The sequence below is a fragment of the Manduca sexta genome, chromosome 9 (assembly GCF_014839805.1).
Source record: "Manduca sexta isolate Smith_Timp_Sample1 chromosome 9, JHU_Msex_v1.0, whole genome shotgun sequence".
NCBI lineage: Eukaryota > Metazoa > Arthropoda > Insecta > Lepidoptera > Sphingidae > Manduca > Manduca sexta.
In genome coordinates, this window is record NC_051123.1 from 10,991,089 (window position 1) to 11,018,651 (window position 27,563).

The 27,563-nt window shown below is 34.4% G+C and overlaps 1 long non-coding RNA gene across 1 annotated transcript; it reads left to right on the forward strand.

Moving 5' to 3' along the window:
- On the forward strand, positions 1–27,230 carry LOC115451157. The gene is made up of 3 exons (XR_003939344.2): positions 1–200; positions 25,531–25,586; positions 25,989–27,230. It is a non-coding gene; the product is annotated as an uncharacterized LOC115451157 (long non-coding RNA).
- Positions 27,231–27,563: the final 333 nt, after the last annotated feature.

The window sequence follows — 27,563 nt, forward strand, 5'->3', positions numbered from 1 at the left end:
TGACGACATCTCGCCAAATGGCCATTCAGAAGCAAACTGCTCGTCGAATAGACTGGGTCGATTGCGGTTTCGATTTTTAAAACTTGAAACATTATTGTTCTGAATTTGAAAATTGATTGAATTTGTTTATCGTATTGTGACAAGCTGCCAGTGTGATAGTTGTTTGATTCTGGATTTCGCACGAGAAACCGTTTTTGTTTGTAAGTTATTTTTTGTTTTGTTATTTTTGTTTTGTTATATTTATTTTTAAATCTTTGCGGGAGAGTTGATGTTATTATTTCTAGTTATTATTTCTTTCAAAGTATCACAGGAAGTGTGTGTTTAACTATAGATTAGAAATTAACTTTTCTGTTTTGCCACATTGAACAATATGTTTCCCTGACAATTTATTTATTGAATTAAATATAAGGAATAATGTCATCTAACCGACATAAATAGGTTACAATGAGATCATTGTACTTTGTTACCCGCTACTTCCGAGCCTTTATAACAAGTATCGACGTTTTTTTTTCAAGAAAATCCATGTTACTTTAAACTTTTTATTGTCTATACAGAGATCTTAATTAAATCTTTATTTGGGTTATTTATAACCTTATATTTGTCAAAGGACGCCAAGGACGCGTCCAATGCGATAAGAATGTTACCACTACTCCATTTAAATCAATCGTAATGAATTACCGCGACCCCAATAACGTGGCAATTTATTATCGTTTACGTGGCTTGGGGTCAATGAATCAAGGACCACAGTTTTAGAATGAACTTTCTTTTTAGTATTAAGATATATTTGCTATGAGTAAAATGAGGATAAAAAAATACTTGGAGTAGAGTCGATTGGCTATCGAGATTTACACTTTTAGGGGGCAGGGAGAGGGGATTTATTGGTATTTTAGCTTTATTAATTTAGTACAACATATTTAGAAAATAAGTAACTGTATTGATGGAACAAATAACTCTCTCTCTCTCTCTTGCTGACTAGTCTTCTCACATGATGGTGGTTACCTTTTTCACATTTTTCTTCCACTTTGCCTTATTCATGTCGTCTTTATCGAAAAATTGCATGCTACCAGACATGATCAACGTGACAACGTTGCAACACACTTGCTCATGTAGTTTTTGGTCATATTTTGGGAATGGACAGTTCTAGATGAAAAAACAAAATCGATGATGGAACAATAATAAGTATTTGTTATAAAATAAAATTAACTCAAAAATAAAATTTCTAATGACCTTACTGATAAACAGAGAATTATTCATTTTGCTAATGCAGTCAACGCGCTGGATGCATTGTTTACTTGTCGCTCCTTATGGCTTTACGACTTAAGCCTTTTAAGTCTATTCAAGTACTTTTATTATCAAACACTTAAGCTTTACTCAGTTGTATTGAAGTTTGGATCATTTTAAATGTAGAGAATGGAAAATTAACATTACCAAGTTCAATGTTGTAAAACGGTAATGTTGCGATTTGGGGAATTTAGTTTGAGGTTTCACCAAATTTTTTGTTTGTGAGCTACAAACAAGTTATTGGGTTATCTCATGTAGAGTAATCTCCAAGGAAACTCTACCATTTATAAGACATATTACGCGAAGAATTGGATGCTGGCATTTAACGCAAGGAATAAATAAAACAGCAAGCTCATCTTGTCATTCAAAGCAATTAAAAAAATGATATTATATGGTTCCTTAATGTGAAAGAATTTGCAGTCTAAGGTTTTGTTTATTTCATTGACCCCATTAGACATTGCCGACACAAAGAAATGCAAAGTATGCATTCATAGTCGATTGTTTCATACCATTTGTAAGTACATAAGTATTAATCATCAAATTAAGTACTTACAACGAATAACACAATATTTATAATATGCATTATTTTATTGCATAAGCGGCGTGCAAGGTGCTTGATGTTGTTTTCCTTCACACTCTTAATTCCAAAAAATGCTGTCGGCTTCAAATCTTATAGATTGGGAAAGGCACTAACTGAGGTAGTTTAGGTCTTAGTCCACCACGCTGGTCAATACCACTAATAGAAATCTGAGGTATTCTTAAGTTACGTACCAGAGTTTCTTGCCCGTTCTTTTCTGGTGAGAACTGCTTTCAGAATTGATAGTAGAATTAATATTGACGGAATCTAAATAATGTGTAACATTTTAAAGGTTCAAATAAATTATTAAATTTAATTTACGATGTTTTCCTTCAAAATAAATCATTAAATAATGAAGTATTTATAGCTATTAAGACCTCATACTATCATTGGCTTTACTAACGAACAATTTTTACCTTAAAGCAATAGTAATAAAGATGTTATTAAATGGAAGGGAATTATTGATTTTAACCAGCGATTCTCATGTTGATAATAATGACCAGGTCAACCCTACTGAAGTCAGACGCGACGGAATGCGTAAACGCAAAGCCAATCGTGGTTAGAATAAAGTTATCGACTCAAAAGTTATTATTTCTTCGAAAAGACACGGTGCATTGTTGATTTATGTGTGAAGTGGTTGTGGAATCCTTGTTTATAAACATATGTTTGATTTAAATGGTTTCATTTGCATTGCACGTATTGATTTGTTTGGGGGAGGTCTATGTTCAGCAGTGGACATTGCGGCTGATGATTATTGATTAGAGTTTATCGCCAAGCTACATTTGATGTTACACTCAAATTAAAATCGTCTGTTTTCATTATTAGTTTACTCCTTATGATGGTAAGTAATACGAGTACCTATGAATAGTAAAGACTTGTCCAGTCTTCATAACAGGCACTGCAGTCTGTAACTTCTGTAAGCCAAGATCAGCAGTGGCACGCATTTTATGACACCGAGCTGTGAAGCTCGGCGAGTCTCAGGGAACACTAATCTGTCTTTAGCAGCAACGAAATTATTCAAATAGAGATAGGAAGAAGTTAGAAATGTAAATTTTCAACTTCTAATCAGATTTTTCAAAGCAGAAGACTAAATAGTAGCAAAAATAATCGAAATTGAATTACAAATACTACTTGTCATTTCAATGCTGTAAATGATAAGTCTTAAATGTCCAGTAATTATACTAGGCAATGTCTTAGTCTTGTAGGACGGTGCAGGTCTAAAATTAGTTTTAAAACCCGCCATTATACTGGCTCACGTGTCGCGTTCTGGGATCAGCCAGTATATATTCGGTTCCAAAGGGCCGGCATAATTGTGTCGACTGCCGAGGATAATCATCTCTCATTAGTCAACATTTTATTGGACCCCACTTCACTTACTATCAGGTGAAGTATAAAAAAATCGTGACTAATCCATTCCTACGTGTAAAAATGCATAAGCGGACGTGTGGCTTGCAATTATTAAGAATGTGATGATCAGGCGCATAAAAAAACGGATCAAATCACGTACAGGTGAAAGCGAGAGCATAGGAAATTCCTCAACAATCACTCATATCTTTATGAATCATAACTTTGCCTTAGGAGTCCGGCCAATTAGTCTGTTTTATTTTTTGTTTTTACCATGAATACAGTAATGCGTTACATTTTAATAAACATATTCAAATAGTTTTAGTTTTATATATTAGGATAAGTTCATTTATATTATTCATTGGTCTGCCAACTGTTTTTATAACTGGTGTAAAAACCTACTTTTTTTATTTTATTTCGCAACGCGAAACCCGTTTCGCAATGCCACCTAAACTATTAAAACAGTTTTATAATAACAAAGACGTAATTTATTTTTGTAAAATAATTTTGAATTATAAATTCTTGTCTTGGAAATGCAATGGTACAATTATTGTGCTATGGTTGATGTCATGATATTGATTCACGGAAAAGGTTTTTTTTCGATGAAACTTTACGAGACAGATTATAAATATTATGAACCTTTGTATTCTAAAAGCAAAAGAAATTAAATATTAGTTTAGAAACTATTAGTTTGAGTGGCTCTAGATGTCTTATTTTGTGTTCCTTATTGTCAGCTATTTATCCATTAATTGCACTAGTACCTATATGTGAAAACTTGTAATTAGCCATCTGTTATTAACTATACATTTAAAATGTCAATTTTAGCTGTAAGTTTTCCTTGTCAACAATCTATATATATAAAACAAAGACGGGTTTGTTACAACACTTATAACTCGAGATCTGCTGAACCAATTTTCATGGTTATTGATTCGTTGGATTTGTCTCCGCCCCGAATAGCAGAATACATCTTAAAAACAATGAAAACTCGATATATGTAATAATACTTAATCATTTCAATAAATGCTCATTTTTGTTTATTACATGTCAAACATTCGTTGTCCAATCCTGTCAAATACTGTAACAACTATTCATGTGTGCGTTCAGAAATTTATTTCCATCTCGAATAGAAGTGTATAGACAAATTGATAAAAATCTAAAATAGCTCGGAATAATACCTAAGATTTATTCTACAGGTTAACAAAAGTGTAAATGTCTTTTTATAGGTTGTCTATGATTTTTCTTGATAAGCTATTGTCTATGTCTCGAACGTTCAGGCACTGTTATTATATTTGGTGATTTTATGTGGTTTTGTGAGAGTGCATATTCAGTATTAATAACAATGCCACGTCCTAGAAGATCTAATCTTTCCCAGCGGAGCCGTAATGCAATTAGGCAACGGAATATCGCGAGTCAATTATCTGATGAAGAACGAGAAATTGCACGAGAAGAGCGCCGCGTTAGTATGGAGCAAAGAAGGGCCTTAATTCGTGCTTCTCAAACACAAGAGCAAAGAGAGGCAGCCCGTGAAACGGCTAGGTTAGAAACGAGAAATCGTCGAGCTTATCGTTCAGATGAACAGAGGAATAATCTTCAAAGTGCAAGAAGAAATGGTTCAAGTATTGATTTGAATCGAGCAGCGTTTCTATATGATTGCACCATCGACTACAGCTTGCATCGTTTAGTTTGCATTGGTCCAATGGACGTTGTTTGCCAGCATTGTGGCGCATTGAAGTTTGCTGGTGAAACGCCTGGTTTGTGCTGCCTTAGTGATAAAGTGAAATTGCCATTATTGGACCCGCCACCAGAGCCATTGTGTTCCCTGCTTTATGGCGAAACACTAGAATCACGACATTTTCTAGCGAACACTCAAAAATACAATGTCTGTTTCCAAATGACTTCATTTGGGGCGGAAATTATCGAAGAACACGGATATAATCCGACATTTAAGGTAATTTACGTTAAAAACTTTATTTTCTATGATTGTAAAAAAAATCTGGAATGTAGTTTGTTAGATTTCTGTATTGGTCTCTAAAATAAAAATGGCATGTTATTATTTGAAAATAAAAGTGTTTGTAAATTTAACTATAACTATGGCTTTGACTTCACAGATTCAAGGCCATCATCATTGTTCTTCATCATCATAATAAAATACTTTTATATTTCTATTATTTTGTATCATTGTATTACGTTCATCAAAGCCTAAATTGGTTCAGCTAAAAGGTAACACGACACTCATTGACTGTTAGGCGGTACGAAGTTCGCCGGGTCAGCTAGTAAATAAATAAACCCAAATAACGTGAAATAAATTTGAATAAAACTAGATTGATATAGAAGTCCACAGGTTCAAAAGCCAAGGACACAGACCCCAGACATTTCTAAAACATGTGTGTATTCTTTGTGCTTATTGCTTGCTTTAACGGTAAAGACAGACAACGTGAGGAAACCTGTATACCTAAGAAGTTCTCTATAGGAATTTTGAGTATGTGTGAAGTCTAGCAATCCGCACTAGGCCAGCGTGGTGGATTAAGGCCTCATCCCTCTCAGTAGTGGAGGAGGCCCGTGCCCAGCAGTGGGATAGTATATGCAGGGATGATATTATTAAACTGACATAATATAGGCTACATTTATTCCAAAACAGTACTCACTACGTCGTTTAATTGTAGAAAGTGCGAGTGGAGATGCTAACTTAATTTAATTTTACATATATCAATTATGCTATAAGCGTAGATACGTTTTTGAATTTTGGGGTCCGAAAAGTAGATCTTAGTAAAATGGATTAGCGCGAAACTGCATTTCTTTCTATGCTATCAGTTTCAAAAATGTTCTCTTAAAATATTGGCCCTTCACCGTACTGAGAAATCTAAACAAGTCTAAACATGTCAAAAAGCAGTGAAAGTATTTCAAAAAAGTCTACCTGCGTCGTCCCAAGGTCTCAGTTCCGAGTAAATGTTATCATGCGTCATTAGAAAGTTAAAAACAAGTGTAACAATTAAATGATTCATTGAGCGGTCAGTTGTACTTGGGGTTTACCGATTGCCATCCTTTTGGACTTCTATTAAAGTATTCTTTTGTATAGCTAAAAACTGTATGTATATTTATGGTAGAGACAAGGGATTTTTATGATTTTAGCGATGTATGTCAGTGGCAAAGATTCCATAGAACCCGATTACTGCCGGCTTCCCTTTCATAACTCATGTAAAAATAATAATCATTGGAACAATTTGCAAACCGCATTTATGCATATTTGTAGTACTTATATGTCTTATCGGGTTCTCTTTCGAAAAATTTCACCTTTCGCCAAGGATTTATGTATGTTCCAATGGCGAAGGGATATAATCGGATTCCTACCGGCTTCACTTTTGTAATTGATGTAAGCAAACTAATAAAAAATTATATTAACGAATAAACAATTAATATTTATAGCATAGTGACCTAAAATCCAATTATAATTAGTATTAGTAGTACTTCTGCGTTTCAAATGTACAATACCACATTTTATCAAAATCTAGTGGTTACCCATAAATAGCGTTATATTCGTATTTATAACATTAGCATGCATTTTGGATATAAAACGAAAATCATTTCTATATAATCAAGTTTCGCACGCTATAAATAGGATTCAGTTTCCAACTTTCACTACAAACAATGAATTTTAACAATAACTTAACCCAAATCACATGGATTATCTCTTTAATGTTTCTTTACTCTCAATTCACGCCTCAATTTTAGACCCGATTTTTAGTAACAGTAAAATTACAGTTATTGTTTAGTTAGAGGTCATGCGTGGGCGCACTATCTGTAGTCGGAGATGTTTGACGTTTAAATTAATTATTACATCAATAAGTACTACGTGGCGTACAAACATTACTGTCATTAATGTATCGGGAATAAACCGTAAATGTGTAATTAAAATTAATTATATTATATTATTGATTTGATGCAAGTCATTGAGCGTTTTATGCATTTAGTATAGCGCCTTACTTCAGCTTTGTTATATTACAAATTTGTATGAACGTACGAATATTTAGATTTTGTGGAGTGACACAATTATGTCAGACTGTTGGAGCCGCAACACAGGCTGATCTCGGAACGCAATACATTTACGTGGGTCACTATGGAGGGTGTAACACCTTGTGTGCAGTGGTCGCTATCTGGTCAGATATAAAATATATCCTACGATGTCGTTTAAGACAGCTACTGATATCACACATACTGGGAGTAATATTACTATCTTAAACCATACTTGTGGCCGCTCTACTATAAGATCGTCTTAGTTACCATTTTAGTTCTAGATGATATGGCATTAAGGAAGTCACGCTCCAAGTCCAATGTCGCATAAAAAGTGCCTTAAATATTTGAAAAATTGGATTCTTATGCAAATTCTGTTAATACCTATAACAAGGAAGCTGGTAAAGATGTTAGGCTTTGTTTTTTTGCATTCCTTTGCTGTTATTATTGTCGATTCGAGATTTTTGTAGGTTATAGGAAAGATTTATTTATAAAGGCATGTTTTGTCTTTCAACCATATTGTTTAAGATAACTATTGCATAATTATATATAATAATAAAACCAGCCTTATACTATATGCTGTCCCACTGCTAGGCACGGGCCTCCTCTACTACTGAGAGTGTTAAGGCCTCGTCCACCACGCTGGCCTAGTGCGGGTTGGTGTTGCGTAATTATTAATATTAAAATCTAAGTTAATTTTATGTTGTATTGAGGAGTAGTCGCGCTCATATCAGGCGAACGACCTGCTTGTTATGCCTAATCATGAATTTGGGCTTCCCCGAATAAAAAAGAAACGAGTTTTTGTAGCCTTTGGACTTACCTCGAACACATTACATCGCGGAACGGATGGTAGATATGCACATTTTTTATAATACCTACATACCAAAGAGACTTCATATTAGTAGCGAAAGGTGAAATTTGAAGGGAACCCGACACAACATATTTATTTATAAATTGAATGAAAGTTTACAGCACTTGGCCAAAACACTTACATCTAACACTAAATTTAAACATATTACATAGACAGCAATAACAATAAATAAGATATAGGTACTAATGTATAAATGCATTATACATTAGTATAATCTATGTATAAATGCGGTCTGCAAATTCTAATGATAAGATTCTACATAAAGGGAAGCCGGTAGGAATCGGGTTATATAGACTCTTCACTACTGCTTTATATATATCTATAGATAAATATTAAGTATTATATACATACTAGCGACCCGCCCCGGCTTCGCACGGGTGCAATGCTGACTTATTAATGGATGTTATTATACATATAAACCTTCCCCTTGAATCACTATATCTATTAAAAAGAACCGCATCAAAATCCGTTGCGTAGTTTTAAAGATTTAAGCACACATAGGGACAGAGAAAGCGACTTTGTTTTATACTATGTAGTGATATACATTTTGCCAACTTATCTCTACTACTTATATATATCCAATTATCAAAATTTTATTGAATTGTAATTCGTAATAGCTATGAACAGGGGATTTACCGAATTGTATTCCATTCTAATAGCCACAATTAAACATACTCTTTAAAAGTTAACCGACTAAGAAGAGGAGGTCTTTATTTATCTTTACCACTTATATATCCTGTAAGTTTATCGTATAGTAATTCGTAATAATAGCTTTGAACAGGGTATTTACCGAATTGTATTCTTTTTTGAAATAGCGACATTTAAACATACTCTTTAAAAGTTAACCGACTAAGAAAAGGAGGTTCTTATTTCACTACGTTTTTATTTCGCCCACAAGTGACACAGTGACAAAGTTTGCATTTAACGGTTTTTTTGCTAACTGATGTCAACAACCTAACTTGCGGTGTGCGCCAGCGACTATTTGTTAGTGCGTGAGAATGTGTTTAATTATGTCAGTTTTCCTACCCGTCCTTGGATGGTGATCCTTATGTTATTATAATTAAGGTTTATATTGACTATCTGATGTAAAGTAATGCCGGATTTTAAATAAGCTCTTCATAGAATTTATATTAATGTTTTTAAAAATGGATTAATTATTACAAAAGTTGATTGAAATTTGAAGTGACTTAATTTCCTAAAATTTACGTGTATATTATTGCCAATGATATAAATACAGCATGGGGCATGCGATAAATAATTTCCTGTTAAGGCGATGTTCCTAACAAAGCGTCGCGCTAACGTATTTTAACCGACTTCAAAAAAGGAGGAGGTTATCAATTCGAGGTGATTTTTTTTATAAGATATTTTTCTAAATTTATAATACACTGAAAAATTACAATATGTTACCTTACTTTGGTTGTTTCAATTTAATGTGGACACTGTTTCATTAATTTTATAATTAAAATGTCAATAACATTGTTTTTCGTACATCTGCTCCAATGGTACTCTATCATATATATTTGCAACCACTATTAGATAGATAATATAATAAGGAACATTTTGTTACATTTACTTTTCAAAAAGACATAAAATCGATTTTTTAAAGAAATTATTTGTAAAACTGCATATTCCCACCGAAATTCGTGCGCCGAAAATGTATGAGACGAATGCTCAAGGCCGTTTGATAGGAGAGGGCTTAACAACTGATTGCTAGTATCTATCGGAATTAATAATAATAATAGTAATATCAGCCCTGTATTATATACTTGCCCACTGCTGAGCACGGGCCTCCTCTACTACTGAGAGGGATTAGGCCTTAGTCCACCACGCCGGCCTAGTGCGGATTGGTAGACTTCACACACCTTCGAAATTCCTATAGAGAACTTCTCAGATGTGCAGGTTTCCTCACGATGTTTTCCTTCACCGTTAAAGCGAACGATAAATTCACAAAGAATACACACATGGTTTTAGAAAAGTCAGATGTGTGCCCTTGGGATTTGAACATGCGGACATTCGTCTTGGTAGTCCGTTCCACACCCAACTAGGCTATCGCCGCTAATGCGAATTCTATCGGAATTATTATAACGGAATTAAATTTTGATTTTTTGAAACCCATAAATATATTATTTGTTCGACAACAGCCAATCCTATAATATCGCGACAGCTTCTTGCGTAACAAATATTATCCACAAATACTAAAATTACCAAGAATATTACGCAATTAAATTCAATATAGATATATCTTCTTAGTAACGTGACTAGCTAAACCTATTTCGTTTACTATAAAATATTAATACTATTATTGATAATAGTTGTCGATAAGGTCGAAAATTCACGTGATTTAGGATTTTATCTCTTATCAGTTTTGACACGAAAATAGGACTCCTTAAGTAGATATCATAAATACACATTTGATTATGATATAAAAACTGCAAATTTCCTTATCTCACTAAAAAAAAAATATTACTTAACTTGTAATTTATATATAGCTGTGTAATATGTATACCTGTAATGCGCATATATATCAGCCAATAATGACTATTATCACTACATAGTATAAAACAAAGTCGCTTTCTCTGTCCCTATCTATGTATGCTTAAATCTTTAAAACTACACAATGGATTTTGATGCGGTTTTTTTTAATAGATAGAGTGATTCAAGAGGAAGGTTTATATGTATAATAACATCCATTAAATAGTGGAGAAATATTGCACCCGTGCAAAGCCGGGGCGGGTCGCTAGTTTCTATATAAGTGTTAATTTTGTTAATATATATAGCGACGTGTGAAAGGTTATTTATCTTAAGCGATATTTTTTTGTTATACTAAGTTTCATGCATATTTTAAATCAGCACTTACTTCTATGTTTTTTTAAACTAGTTAAAATTAACGAAAGCACTTTGACTTTTCTAAAAAAATGTGTGTATTCTTTGTGAATTATTGCTTGCTTTAACATTGAAGGAAAACATCGTGAGGAAACTTGCATACCTGAGCTCTTTATAGGAATTTCGAGGGTGTGTGAAGTCTACCAATCTGCACTAAGTTAGCGTGGTGGACTAAGGCCTAATCCCTCTCAGTAGTAGAGAAGGCCGACAGTATTAAATACAGGCTGATATTGTTATTATATATCACCATTGACGGACTAAGACCATCTAGAAAGCATGCTATGTATTGCCAAAAAATAGACAGTTTCAAAGTAACTATAACATAGGAAGTACACACATGGTTTGCGTTATAAACGTACACAAGTTTAAACAGTTAACTTTAGTTATTGTTCTGAGTAAACATTTGTATTTTTTACACACTAGAACAGTTTTTATAACTGTATTAACAATTGCTCTAAGGTACTTTAGCCAAGAGGAAACATACAAACAACGTCCGATATATATTAAAGTTAACAGAGGACAAAGCGGGACTCTGAACTGATATAGCGCAAAAAATATCACTTTACCCGACTCGGGATTCGAACTCACCACCTCATCACGGCGTACCCGTTAAACATTAAGCTGCGACAATGCCTATTATAAATCCATTACGAAAACATGGTCAAGTTCAATGCGACCTCGACCTGAAACAATAGGATATCAATTCTACTATTATAGTGCTATGCTAATTATAAGTAATTGTAAGTCAATATTTATATTATCTGTCTCAATATTTGTATATTAAATAGGTGAGGCGTCTTGTACAGGGTCATTATGATATTGTATTATTAAATTAAATCACATATTCGACTTTATTTGATGACATTGTGCCAATAATCGTCCATGAAAGATTAATCATTAAAATCCGGTCTTACCTTTTTTAATGTTATGAATGACGGGACGAACCTGCCATTTGCTTGATGGTAAGCGATACGACTGCTCGTCAATAGTAGAAACACCATCCAACTTGAATTATAAAGTATTATTTGGTACTGCGCTCGCCATCCTGAGACATGAGATGTTGTCTTATTATGTCCAGTAGTTACACTGGTTACAATGTTCTTCAAACCGGAATACAACAGTGACTACACACTGCTGCGTAGCGGCAGAAATAGATATTGCAGTGGTGACTACCTAGGCGGACTCTCACATAAGAGAGTCCTACCACGTAAATCTTCTGTTTAAATCACAGAGAAGAAAATTCTGTTTTTTGATTAAAACTATTTACAACTTACATCCACATCCACACAAACAATGCATTTCCAGCCAAAATTAAACAAAGGCCCGTATACTGCTCTAATTAAAAACAAAAAAACATATCCCACATCCCAATTCTCAGAAATATGAAACATTTTCAGCAGTCTTTGTATGTATGAGTCATTAATTGCCGAGAAAGGTCGATAACATCAAAAACGTTTTAGCTTAGTTTATAATCAAGTGCAGACGGAAAATGGTCGCTACGAGCTATAGTTGTATACGTACTGGATAGGTAACACTGCAATGTCTATTTCTACTGCCAAGCAGCAATGTGTAGTCACTGTTGTGTTCCGGTTTAAAGGACATTGTAGCCAGTGTAACTACTGGACATAATAAGACTTAACATCTCATGTCTCAGGATGGCAAGCGCAGTAGAATACCAAGCAATACTTTGTAATTCAAGGTATTGGATGGTGTTTCTGCTGATTATGGGCGGTCGTATGGCTTACCATCAGGCGAACGTCAAGCTCGTCTCGACAATCAAAGCAATAAAAAAAGCCTATCGCAATATCGGGCATAACATACTCCAGACTGATTCTTAGTTGAAAAACCTAATATCACTTTGCCCGACACGAACGAACCCAAGACCACAGCACTGCAGTCGTACCGCAAAACAAATAAGTCACCGAACAATCAAATGTAGTATGTTGTAGACAAGGAAATAATACTATAGGGAAAATAATGTTAAAGCATATACTTATAAACGTTTGACAAAGACCGAGGAAAAGTTATAAATAAATAGGTGTCTCATATTAACAACTATAGTAGGAAAAATATAATTTTACAATAAATTATATTTAATATTATAAATGAGAAGTTTTGTAAACATGTATGTTCGAAGTAAACGCAAAAACAGCTGAACCGATTTGGGCAAAATTTGACACAACGAGAGACCATGTTCTAAATGAAATTATAGGCTACTTTTTAAATACAATAATTTTACATTAGTCAAACAGTTTCCACAAATATTTTTTCCAAATTTAGGACACCTTTCAGGTTTTCGATATTAGCCTAAATAAAATTACATTAAATTAGCTTACACAGAAAATAATAAAAAAAAAAAACAGAAAACAAAAATCAGTCAGTTAACTTTGTTAGTTAACGTTGTTAAAATTTGCTTTCATAGGAAATAATGGAAATGTTTATTAAAGATAACAAAAGAAAAGCACACCGTAGAACTTTTATGACAGTAAAGCTTTTCCACGTGGCAGAAGCCGCGAGTAATCACAAGGTCTAATTTAGATATCAAATTCTTTATTAATTTTGGCTTACAATAGGTCTTACTAATTAAAATTAGTTCGAAAAATCTATCAATTACATGACGTACATTTGTTTCAACGTTTTAAATATCATGAAGTTATAAAAAAACACGTAGGAATATAAAGGTTTTAACTGGTCAATCTTACCATCACACTAATTATCACACATTCATGTCGATCATCTTCGAAGGGGGTACGCAGAGACCCAACTGATGCACCCATTTTCCGCGATGTGTATTCCGCCCCATGATGTGATAGGAAGCGAGCCTTTCACTAAATCGGACACAAATTCTACACGTAATTAGTTCTTAAAATTAATAATAGTTACCAGTTGCAATCGCTATGCAGGCATATTGCGGCACAAAAAAGACCATTCCTCTTAAATATAGTACAGAACTATAAACAAAGCGTACCTAGCCCGAGCGGCATAAAAAATATATTTTATCACTAATTCAGAACAGCCAATTTAAAAGACAGTCCAAGGAAGGGGGGTCCTGCCCCCCGCACGTACCCGACCAATGATCCTAAATTAAAGTCGTCGAGGGGATATAATCGGACATTTTTTCCCCCGGCTGATTACGAAGGTGGGCTAATATTGACCCCCCACCCCCCAGGCTCAAACAAATGTTAACCCTTTATTCGCGCTTTCCCCTTCGAAAAAAAAACCCATAAAATATATCTAATTAAAAAATATCCCCGGCTAAGGACTGACGCTTATAAAGAATGTCAATTAAGTTCTGCGACTTTCTCTGGTTATATGAAAAAAAAGAAAAATATTTTTCTTTACGCCCGACGTTCAAAGGGTTAAGATACAAAAATTAGTATCGGTATGAAATATTGAGTACTTTAATATTTGTTAACCCTCGCCTGTGTTTGATGTGCTACCTTTTTCTTTTTTAATCTGTATTAATGCCTTTGGTAATCAAGGGGTTGGTATTATTTAACTAAATTACGATTAATCGTATTTTTTAATTGCGAAAGTGGTTTATATTGTTTATGAAATATAAAAATCGTGTGGATATCTTTATAAAGAATGACTTATCTGACGAGTTACAATGCCTTTAGTATTAAATATTGTAAAAGTTAAACAATATATTATACTTGAATAAATAATTAATGCAAGCAATATTTTATCCTTTCCACTCAAATAACGTACAGAATCAAGTTACTAAGGGCTGTAATGACTGCAACTTAGTATCGATCTCAAGTGTAATATCACATGAGACGCTGCCACATTATTTCAGCATCTAAAGGTCGTCGATATTTATCAAACAAATATCAATAAAATCTCAAATAATCTCTTGAGTGCATGTGCCGGATTTTAACAGCTGAGTTTTTATTAAACGCCTACTCAACTGACAAGCTCTTAAGCGATAACTTAAGATTTGTTTATTAGTTCAACACATTAAATTTAAACTTAAGATCCTACTCAAAGTCGACGTTGATTTATTAATACTACTCTAGGAATCTTATACGGATTCAATTTCAGTTACTGAATATATTAGTCAATACGATAGTTTAGCAATACATCGCTTCTAATATTGCAGATAAAATAATATGTGAATATAGCGTCCCAATTTTGAAAACTTTGTCGCCTAAAAATTCGTCGGCGAAGTGGTATGGCGTTCGCAGTACGATCACCGCTCTGGGTTCAAATCAGGTCGGGCAGTTTTCGGGATTTTCTTCACTGTATCAGTTTAGAGTATGGAATTTATGACCGATATGGCGATAGGCTTACTCTTTATCGTATCGGACGAATCATATGGCGAGAAGTGGGTGCTCTGGTAGCACCTCAACTCACCTGTTCGGAGATAAAGGAGTGATTAGTGTCTTTCAATAAAATTAATGCCAAAGTCGCTATACTGTTGACCTAGTTTAGAGTGATTCATTAATAATTATTATGAGAAAAAGATACCATGATTCATTACTTTGATAAGTGACCTGACGTTTGCCAAATAAATTAACTGGGACATGTTAGATGCACACGGAAAGATGTCAACACAACAATCATGATTCATCACTACATAGTATAAAACAAAGTCGCTTTCTCTGTCCCTATCTATGTATGCTTAAATCTTTAAAACTACGCAACGGATTTTGATGCGGTTTTTTTAATAGATAGAGTGATTCAAGAGGAAGGTTTATATGTATAATAACATCCATTAAATAGTGGAGAAATATTGCACCCGTGCGAAGCCGGGGCGGGTCGCTAGTGATTAATAAATTGATACGACTGCATATTTTCGTAATACACGCTTGACTTAGAATATAATAATTCAGGTATTTTCGTAGTTGGTATTATGTCTACTGCTTTAGATTTTTTTTTAATACGTGGACGGCAATCTTATGTCAATTAATGAGAGATGATTACCCCTCGGCTATCGATACAATTATGCCGGCCTGTTGGAACCGGATATACGCAGGCTGATCCTGGAACGCGACACACTTACGTGCGCTACTATGGTGGGTTTTAATACCTTGTCTACGTTGGTTACTATCCGGGCGGATATAAAATATATTCTACCAGCAAAAGAATCTAGTACGTATTTAATGTGAAAGGTGTTGACTATTTTAAAGCACGTATTTAATTTAAGAAAATTATATGGAATGCAGGAATCCTTTAATGCATTTTTAGTGTTCATTAAAGTAGGAATAAGGATGCAATTTAATCTTACTATTATATAATCTTAGTATTTATAAACATTTCTCTAAGGTAAACAATCAAATCCACATTTTTCATAACTTTTCAAACGAAGACATTTCTTGAATCAATTTCCAATAGCTTTTGCTCGCGTCTTCGCCCGCGTGGAAGAGTTTTCGGAGATAAAAGTCTCGCTATATATTTCCCTGGGATAGTAACTAGCCTATAATCTTTCCAGAGTCTTAAACTATCACCACGTCAAATTTCATAAAAATCCTTCCAGCTGTTTTTGGGAAAATCGATCACATACAGATAGAAAAGGGGACTTCGTTTTATAACATGTATAGATGTAGCCTACATCCTATACAACTATTTTGATCCATTAAATACCTTCCCACCCTCTCCTATACTCCACTCTCATACTCAACTCGTAAAGAAAACACAATTAACATTTCAAGTAAATCATTTGCCATTTACATAGCCTAATCAGTCCGTCAATTGAATTTATGTTTCGCGCGTTTTTTTCTCGGACGAGGTGCGTTTGTCGTGCACTAATTCAATCTGAGACGTGAAAAATATCGTCTGGATTAGTCGACGGTGAAAAAAGTCGACGGAAGAAATAAATTAGGCGAAGGGCGAGCGGCATGAGCGCTGATGGTTCTGTATTTAGTTAATTATACAAGTTATGCTACGTCTATCGTGTGTGAGGGTTATGTCTGTTGTTGCCGTTAAGCATTAGGTTTTTAATATTGAAATAAATTTATATCGGCCCGGAAAAGTGACATCACTGCACCTGATGGTAAGTGAACTGGGGTCTAATCGAATGTCGACTGACGAGCGATGTTTACCCGTCGACAGTCGACACAATTTTGTCGGCCTGTTACAACCGGATACACACAGGCTGATCCCAAACGCGACACACTTACGCGGGCCACTATGGCGGGTTTTAACAGTTTGTGTACCGTGGTTGCTATCCGGCTATATCATGCAGACACTGTGGCGTTCCAGTATGAAGGACAATAAGACAGTGTAATTACTTACTTTATCATACTAACCTTATGTCTCATGATAACAAGCTCAGTGCAAAAAGTCACAAAACTTAAGCAACTTCCTGTTTCATAGTGTTGTAGTGTTTCTCGGTAAGCTAACAGCGTCTGCAAGGTGCCTTATCATTATTATTTAATCATATCATTCACTAATAGTACTTAAATCATACCCACACTTCGTTTAATACTACGTTTCTATTATATTGCTTTGACGTGGCGACGGAAGTGATAACATTATCATATCTATTCAGTGCATTATCATAATTAAATGCTATTTCATTTGAAATATTTTGTTTTAAAAACAATTATAATTTGATATTTAGATAAAGAATATCACCTCTTTGAACTAACTGTCAACTGAGAGACCTCGGATTTGTTTTCTAAGTTAGGTTATACTTTTATCGGGTAACACAATTTGAATAGTGTTTGATACAGAAGGGATTATCGCCTTTTTTATTGCTTTGAATGACGATACGAGCTTGCCGTTCGTCTGATGATAAGCGATAGGATCGCCCATAAACAGTAGAAACACTATCCGACACCTTAAATTACAAAGTATTGTTTGGTATTCCATTGCACTCGCCATCCTGAGACATGAGATGTTAAGTCTTATGTCCAGTAGTCACATTGGCGACAATGTTCTTCAAACACAATAGTGACTAAAAACTGCTGCTTAGCGATAGAAATAGACATTGCGGTGGTACCTACGCAGGGGGACTCTCACATATGAGAGAACCACCACCAAACTTGACCTGAAAAATATATGATTTATCAAAGTTCTATTACAGAAAAGGTAACTAGTTTGTAAATATATTTCAAGGTTTTATGCCCACCATTACTGACCCCTAAAAACTTCGACGAAACCGAGAGAACCCGTGAAAAATCTTTATTAAATCCCTCTTCAGCTAAATAAGTTCATTTGGCGGACGAAAAAAAAAACAGAAAAAAATTTGGACCTTTTTTGAGAATTAGAAAACATTATCACCGATTTGTATGGCTTAGTAGGGGGGGTAATTAGTGATTTTCAGTTGTAGAAGCGGAGTATGGGGGACAAGATTCTGTTTCCCATTTTTTAAGTTAAGTAATGAGGGAATTGAAGAAAAATGTTTGGATTAAGCTCTCGTATTTCACGGATTAACTTGTTTAATAACGAGACGAGCTAATTGCTCCTCTGATGGTAAATACAACAGTATTACCACCAGAATCTTTAATTACACAGCGCTTTGTTATTTTTAGCCGCCCGCGAAAATCATGTTGTAAGTTTTCATAATGCTTAGTAATCTTATTGGATTGTTTATTTCAGTTGAATGATTCCGACCCTCCGAATTATAAGCGATACAACCGCTAATAAATAGTACAATAATCATACAGAACTTTGAATAACAAAGTACTGCGTGGCACTCTGAGCCGTAGATTGCTTGTGGTAGGATATATTATATATCCGCCCGGATAGCGAGCACCGTACACAAGGTGTTAAAACTAGCCATAGTGGCTTACGTGTGTTGTATCAGCCTGTGTATAACCGGTTCCAATAGACCGGCATAATTGTATCGACTTAGAGGTGTAAGCATCTCTCGTCAGTCGACATTCTATTGGACCCCACTCCACTAACCATCAGGATCATTTTGCCGTAACCTTGTAAAATAATGCTATCAACAATGCACATTGGATCTTGGTAGTAGTAATTAATATTCTGATGGCACCTACCCAAACCGTTCCCCGCATCCGATCATTGTTAGTATAAAATAATAATAATATCAGCCCTGTATTATATACTTACTGTCCCACTGCTGGCCACGGGCCTCCTCTACTACAGAGAGGGATTAGGCTTCAGTCTACCACGCTGGCCTAGTGCGGATTGGTAGACTTCACACACCCTCAAAATTCCTATAGAGAATTTCTCAGATGTGCAGATTTCCTTACGATATTTTCCTTCACCGCTAACGCAAGTGATAATTCACAAAGGATACACACATCAATATTAATAAAAATCTGAGTTGTGTGCCCTTGGGATTTGAACCTGCGGACATTCGTCTCGGCAGTCCATTCCACACCCAACTAGGCTATCGCCGCTTCATTGTTAGTATAGATAGACATAATTACTGCGAAATAAACATTAAGGCAAATATAAGTTCGATCGTAAATGTACACCCGAATCATAACATTAATAATGGGCCGTCTTTATCTTAGGAGATGAGGTTTTCGTACACGATACATCATACGCTGATCGTTGTTAGGGACCTTTTACACTGGACTTGGAATTATCTCTCTACATATTAAAAGATATATTAAACATTATATAAAAATATTTACAATTATTTCGTGAATTTCGTATACAAGTTCTTTAAATTTTATATCACTACATATTATAGTACATCCGCCGCATCTGTCCTGAATGCGATAATCTCAAAAATTATCAATCGGAATTTCATACGGATTTTACCAAGGAAGGTATGGTTGACTTTCACCAAAGGAAGGTTTGTGTAAAATTCATATATTTAGACCGCAACTTGTACGAAAGTAGGGCATATTGCTAGTCTTTTATAAATTAAAACCTCACAATGCCTTAAAATTTCATATTTATTAACAATTTATTTGGTCTTCATTTCTAAATATTAGTTAATTATATTTATTTAACAAATTGTTTTCGAGTGTTTATGCAAAAAAGATACAAACATTTAAAACTATAGATGTTACGTAATATTACAAATAGAAGTATTGTAATACCACATGTAAAAACACCCTTACATTACATTTATTAACCAATTTTTCCCTTGAACGATTCCGTCTTAATGCCCAAGTTATGACGATAATACACGGCAATACAGTATTGATGACGCCTTATCGTTCCAAAATGGCGTATCTCCCAACATGGCGGCCGAATATCAATCGTATAAATCCAGCTCGAAGGACCAAAACCGATTGCAAACGTTTGTAATAAAGTTAACTTCGATGCCTTCACACAGTGTTATCGTATTTTGATGTATCTGATACACTGGCTTATATTTGCGTGAAATTGCTATTCGATAGACAATTTTATGGCTTCGCAAATAGAATTCAAATTTGAAAATCATTGTAGCGGATAAAAGCTGTTTGGGCGCTCACAAACGGTATCTTTGCCGATGCCTCGACAGATTTATTTCATAGGAACAGAAAAAGGCGTACACAAGGGTGGAAATATCTGTAAAATTGATTACTTTGACGTTCTTTTGATATCCTTCAGGAGAATACGGGAAAAATGTTGGAGCGATTGATTTTAATTGAATGCTTAAGGATGCTTTGATGCGACTGGCTTTCAGGCGATTACGCAGATCGGTACACAAAGGGATCCGTTTGATGCTAGATTTTTTTTAATTTTTTTGTTGTGAAGGACTTTGAAAATTGATTTTTGGTTGGAGTATAATCTTATGATATTGTTCATAATACTATGAATAATATAAGTATATTACTAGCTCAAAGATGATGTATGAAAAGTACATATCGAAGGGTATTATAAAGCAAATGTCCAACCAATATTGGAATGTACAGAAATTTTGCCTTAAAGACCGCCTGCGGACCAAATATCAGTGGGTCTATTTATTGTTAAATTCATATAAAAAATGTTAATTAGTGAGACCTATGTAGTCCTGTAGGGGTTTGTGAGCTATTAATTTTTCTATGTTTGGCGACAAATCCGAATGCGGACTCTTGGCGGGCAAAGGCCTGGGGACGTACAGCCTTGATCTAAAGCTAATTAACTTAACGTAATTTTATTAAAAACAAAGACCAGAAAAAGACACTGATTCCATATAGGTGTATAATTATATAGCAAAATGTTGCGCATGCCAATTCGCCTAACATCGATCCATGCAGTAGGAAGCCCTTTTTTTTCGAAGTGCTGCATACCATGTTCGGCGCCAAGATATTATACATTGCACAGACATTATACAGTATATTTAGTCAAAGACTCCATACCAAGATCAAATTTGTGCTCCTTAAGTTATTGCCACATGGTAATAAGTAGTCTTAATAGAAATATCCGTGTGACAAGTACAAAAATAACATATTTACAAAAAATATTCTAATATTCGTATTTAAAACGTGTAAATCATGAATAAAAAAATGAAGTATTTTACATTGATGTTTTGGTATTTTGCGGTAGATTGAATAACAATCACATGAGCGTAATCTTTTTGTATGACAATCTTCGGGATGTCTGCTTTATATATTCTTAGAACTATTTATATATTACTCATAAAGCTTAGTAAATGATGTCCACATATCCGTCGATTGCGAAACCATCAATGACTAAGTTTCTTTGCAGCCCTTTAACGTCACAAAATTACTTTTCACTCCACTGCACCATTGTAAATGACATGGTTTCAGATAGAGATTTAGCCATCGTCAGTCGACATAATTATGCCGGCCTATTTGAAACCAATCAAATCCCGGAACACACTTACGTGCGCCATTCCAGAGGATACCTTATGGTACTCATCGGCGAATAAAATTATCCTACCGAGTCAACCAGCAATACAAAATACCTTCAAAACAACACAAAAACACAATGTAATACAAAAAAATACAATGATACAAATGGTTTGCACAGTATTTGTATAAGATAGGAACTGTATCGGAACGCCGCTTTCGAGCTGAACACAGTGTGTGGAAAGTTACTCCTAGTTTCAGCTTCGTGGTATTAATGATGTTAGTGTGGATACGCCTTAAGACCTATATTTAAATTACTGGTTAAGAGCCTGTACCTTCAAAAGCTGGTAACCCATCAATGATTCTTTAGATGTTGTGGTTTCATGGGCGTGGCTAACTTACCATCAAGTCAATTTGCTCAGTTTTTTATAAAGAAATGGTATGTGAAGTTTTAACTTCCTTGTTGATATAATAGTTATTTTTTTTCGTATTCAAAGTTAGGAATATAGACCATATATAAACCTTAATAATCTTTGTTTTAATAAATTTTGTATTATAGTAAAAGAAACGTTGACAAATGAGTTGTAATCTTTAGTACATAAAACAAAGTCCTGTTGCCGTGTCTGTCTGTCTCAACTCTGAACGCGAGAAACTCAATAACTACTGAATGGATTTCGATGAAATTTGGTATGAAGATAGTTTAAGACCCTGGAAAAAACATAGGCTACTTTTTATCCCAGAAAAACATACAGCAGGGCTGTTATCCTTGATTAACTCTGTCACGCGGCCATTACATTTGTTTCATTGCGGGTCTATTGATATCAAAATTCATAAAAAAGAACCTAAATACGGAATTACTTGACATCCAAAGATAGCAAAAATGATAAAGTCATCAATGATTTCATATCTTATCATTTTTTATCAATTTATAGATATGTTAACTGTTCATTAGGTTATTTTCAAAAATATAAAGATTATTCGAAATAGGGACCAGTGATTGTTTATTGAATAAAGCTGATTTTTGAGGTGAATTTCATGGGTTCTATTCTGCCATTAATTTTAAATACGTGTGTATAGTTGGCTAAAGTTTTAACAGCGAGGAAGATATTGAAAGTAGTGTTCATAACATTTGAGTTTAAGTATATTGAAGACAATATTGTAAAGTCTGTCACTCGAACCCGTATTATAGACAAAAGCCTCAAAAAAGCAAAATATTATGCAATATATTATGATGACTATTATTGAAATAGATTGTTGTCATGCAAATTCAAACCCATTTAAAAAAACCGTTATTTTGCTCAAAAAGAAGTATATTTATATTTCACACGTGCTAAATGCATTCATGTACAAAGCACATTATTTTATTTTTTATTACGGTGATTAAAATAATTGGTCAAATTAAAGAAAAAGGTGTAAAAACTTCAAATTAAAAATACTATCGCATATTCTAGTTCCTCTCATATACTTTAGTAAGCTTTATATACTGCATTTATTGTCAATATATTTTTGCATTATCTTTGACACTCGATGATGGGTTTGGGATTCCCCGCACAACACTCACCACCACAGCTTATCAGATTCATATCAATTGTAATAAGAGACTGATAGAAATAGCTTTGATTAGCCATATTTCATAGACAATACAGCAATACTTCTAGCATCTCCAAGGTAAATTAATTTATACCAAGAATACCAAACTATCCTGTAACAAAATATCAATTTTACTATCGATATCATTGTTAGAGAGATATACGTAATAGTTTTTTACTTGTATATAAAGTTAAACCAAGGGAATCTTTGTTTCGAAGTTACATTTACATCGATTATCGCTCGCTTTGACAGTGAAGGAAATCATCGTGAGGAAACCATATTGCATGAGAATTCTCTATAAAAAATTCGAAGGAATGTGAAGTCTGCCAACCCATGGACCAGCATGGTAGACTAAGAACTAAACCCTCTTAGTATATAGGGATTGTATTATTATATTATTATAGCTTATAAGCGTATCCCTTAGTTTCGAACAGTGGCTGCATTGTGGAACGCAACGGATGCACGAAGCATATCTATTTATTCATGTATTTACTTACCTAGCATTGGCGACAGCCATTTTGCTTATCAAGCTTTGTACACAAGTAGATTGAATGTGTTTGTTGTACGATATTGTGTTGGATACGATATTCGGTGATGACTTGAAATATTAGGATTAGCTTTCGAGATATGCTAGCAATTTATTTATAAAATGTAGGTAGATATTATAAGGTTTACTTTTCTGATAACCAATGCCTCAATCCACCCTATGACCATGAAGGTTCCTAAGTCGTAGGAATTATAGTGAGTCATCTATACCTACAATAATTTAATTTATTGTTCTTGTATAAATATTTATCATATAAGTGTTTAGGTGTACCTAAACTGTAACCTTACATTGGATTTTAAATAAATAAATAAGGCTGCAGTCTTCGAAACGTCGGGAGAAAATTAAGACTCTGGTTACACTACTGTCTACCCCTTCGGATTGTAGCGTAATGTGTATTTGTTATGTGCCCTGAATTCAAAGGTTCCAGATTCTATTATTTTACTTCTTATAATAATATCAGCCCTGTATTATATACTTGCCCACTGCTGAGCACGGGCCTCCTCTACTACAGAGAGGGATTAGGCCTTAGTCCACCACGCTGGCCTAGTGCGGATTGGTAGACTTCACATACCTTCGAAATTCCTATAAAGAACTTCTCAGATGTGCAGGTTTCCTCACGATGTTTTCCTTCACCGTTAAAGCGAACGATAAATTCACAAAGAATACACACATGATTTTTTTTTTTAGAAAAGTCAGAGGTGTGTGCCCTTGGGATTTGAACCTGCGGACATTCGTCTCGGCAGTCCGTTCCACACCCAACTAGGCTATCGCCGCTTCTTATTTTACTTCTTACTAATATATAAATGTGAAAGTTTCTGAAGATGTGTGGATGGCATCCGATGCTAAGTGAACACAGAAACTGCTAAATGAATTTGGATAAAATTTCTCGAACGGAATATCATTGGTACTGGAAACGGCATGCCATATTATCAGCTTATTTGTTCATTCAGTAGCATAATGTAGTCAAGTACAAAACCATGTTTCACTTCAAAAGTGTCCTTCATAGATATGAACAACCATTTTAATAAAATGTCCACGTATCAAGTATTTTAAAGTTGGTTTGTTTTATAAATCAATATCTTGATAACTCTTGATAACATAGAATATGGGTATTAATAAATAGTCCCATAGACATGGGCCTTCTTAAAGATATTAAGGGTTCTTTTGTACCACGTCGAATTGTATTAAGTTGGCAGATCAAATTCAAAATTCTTATTGACTTTTAGTTGCAATACATTTTTCTGGACGTTTTCCTGCGTTGTTAAAATGAATAACAATAACATGAATGAACATACGGAACATAAGGAAAAAATCATGGTTTTTTATAACTTATCTGACTTCCTTCAGCGGTTCATGCATTATTTGGAAACAAACATTCGATCATATCATTACAAAAATTAATAAGACATTAATTATATTTCTATTATTCCAGAAACAAAGTGGTTTTGGTAAAACCCATTATGTCAAAACTTTATATTTTAATTTGACTGCTTCAGTTGCGTAGATGAAGTGCGTACAAGATGACTACCGCTTTGAACCCCTGGGTTCGAATCCCAGATCCGGCAATAGGATATTAGGTTTTTCTATTCGGTATCAGCTTGGAGAATGGGATTTGTGCTCGATATAAGCTAGATTCTTATCACATCATGGGACGGAATATACGTGGCGAAATTAAGTGTCCTCATTGCACCTCTGCCCACCCCTTCGGTGATAAAGGCGTGATGGGTGGCTATTTTGATATTTTATTCATGTGATTAAATTGTTGTGTTTTTTCTTACAGTACCACCATGTCTTCAAAGAGCTCCAAGCAGACCTTCGGCCGGTCACTCTCCCAGAGTGAGTATGATTTTTATCCTTGAAGACTTGTAGTTAAGACCTCAATTGCTAAAAACTCAATATGGCCTCACAAAGGAAGATGATTATTTAGAACCGTTTTTATAAAACTGTCTGAAGGTTCGATCAGCTTACTCGCTTGATAAAACCATAATAGTTAATAAAAAATAGCAACACCAATTAAAAATTACAAAATTGTACCGAGGACTAGGCATTGCTCTAAGATTTTTCAGTATGCCTTATCATCAGCTCCCCAAAGCAGCAAGGTAACTGAAGTCTGAACAGACCAGCCATTCTAAACGAAACTGACCCTTATATCAATGAAAAATAGCTTCAATTTTAGAAAAAAAAATTCCATCTTTCAATAAAAAATATATCTCATCGAATAATTCTTATTTTCCACAGATGACACAGCATTATCGGCAAGGGTCTACCACCCCGCCACAAACCTAATGCCGGCGACACCACCAACGTCACCTACTGGGGTTGCCCCCAACTTCCCTCCCCGGTACCCCAACATGGGCTCGCGCGGCCAGCAAAACAGTTACAACAAATCTTGGTAGCACACATCGGATCTTTGGATGGATATATCAAGACGAATGTCGAACCTCCACAGCGAGAACTAATTATGGAGGATAATTGAAAATTTGTAAATATGATAGGAAATGTAAATATAGATTTAGGGCTTGCGGGCTTTGGAATGCCTGTAGGGAATGCAAGAAGGGCATAGTCACTTTTAGAACTAAAGATTGACGGTTGACCACGCCAACAATAGGTATGAGAAAGAGATGCATTTCAACCAAGATTCCTCGCGTTTGGTGAATAGAAAATAATAATAATGTCATTTAAAATCAGAGTCGTAGTACTACAGAATACTGCATGGAAGATCATGTTGGTAGTATACGATGCGATTGTAAAAAATCTCGGAATTAATAAAAAATGTTCCGATAAAATTTCTTTTCTCTTTTTGGCAAATTTTTAAAGCTGAAGAAACACGAATGAACTTCGCTCTGGTACTTAACTGTATCAGAGAGTGAGAGACGGTAATCTTAAAGCATTTAATACTTCCCCTGAGTGATCGATTGAATGAAAAGAATGGAAGATGTTCAGAAGCGAGTTAAAGAGTAATGGGAGTGCATGAATTTGTGTTGATTGAATGCAAATGAATTCTTAGTTAATTATTGTACCTAATAGTTAATATTTAGCGACTCTAAATTATCTCCTAGAGTCTATTATCTTTTCGCTTTCTAATCTCATTGCCGATGTATCGTCAATATCTATGTAGTTGTGAAATATGTGTACAATATTGTATAACTTTATGATTCACACAATGTTGATAGACATTTCTTGTTTAAAAGAGGTTGAACAACCAGATCAGATATATAGTCCTTTGGTAAGACACTAGTTCTAATTGTGTGATGATTTTATGGTCTACTTTTTGGATTTAAGTCCTTGTAATTCTTGATACTTAACCCAAAATATGTTTTTGATCTGTATCTGGACAATGTGTGATTATTTTCTGTATTTATTTAGATCAATGTGTCTATTATTGTAACATCTATGGATTTTTGTTGTATGAAATACATTTTATACTGTTCTCTTGTAAGCAAAATGTAAGAAAACCAAATATAAAATTATGTATGGCCACAAGACTTTGATTTTTTCCTGAACAAAATTATAATATTTCAATATTGTTCAATGTAGAACGGCATCTTGGCAGGGTAGTAACTCTTGGTAGTTAAATGGTAAGTTTGGTACTCTTGATAAAAAAAATATAAAGATTTCTTATGTTTACGCGAATGTTAGATATTGAAATAAAACTATATTTACGGATTTTATCGTGGTTTTTTATATTATAATTTTCTCCTGGCGTTTCAAAGACTTTACAGGCCTTATGGTCAAGGGGCGGACAATCTGGCCGTAAAGAGATCCGTAAAAATAGTTTTATTTAAATAATTTATTTACAAAATAAATACCGAG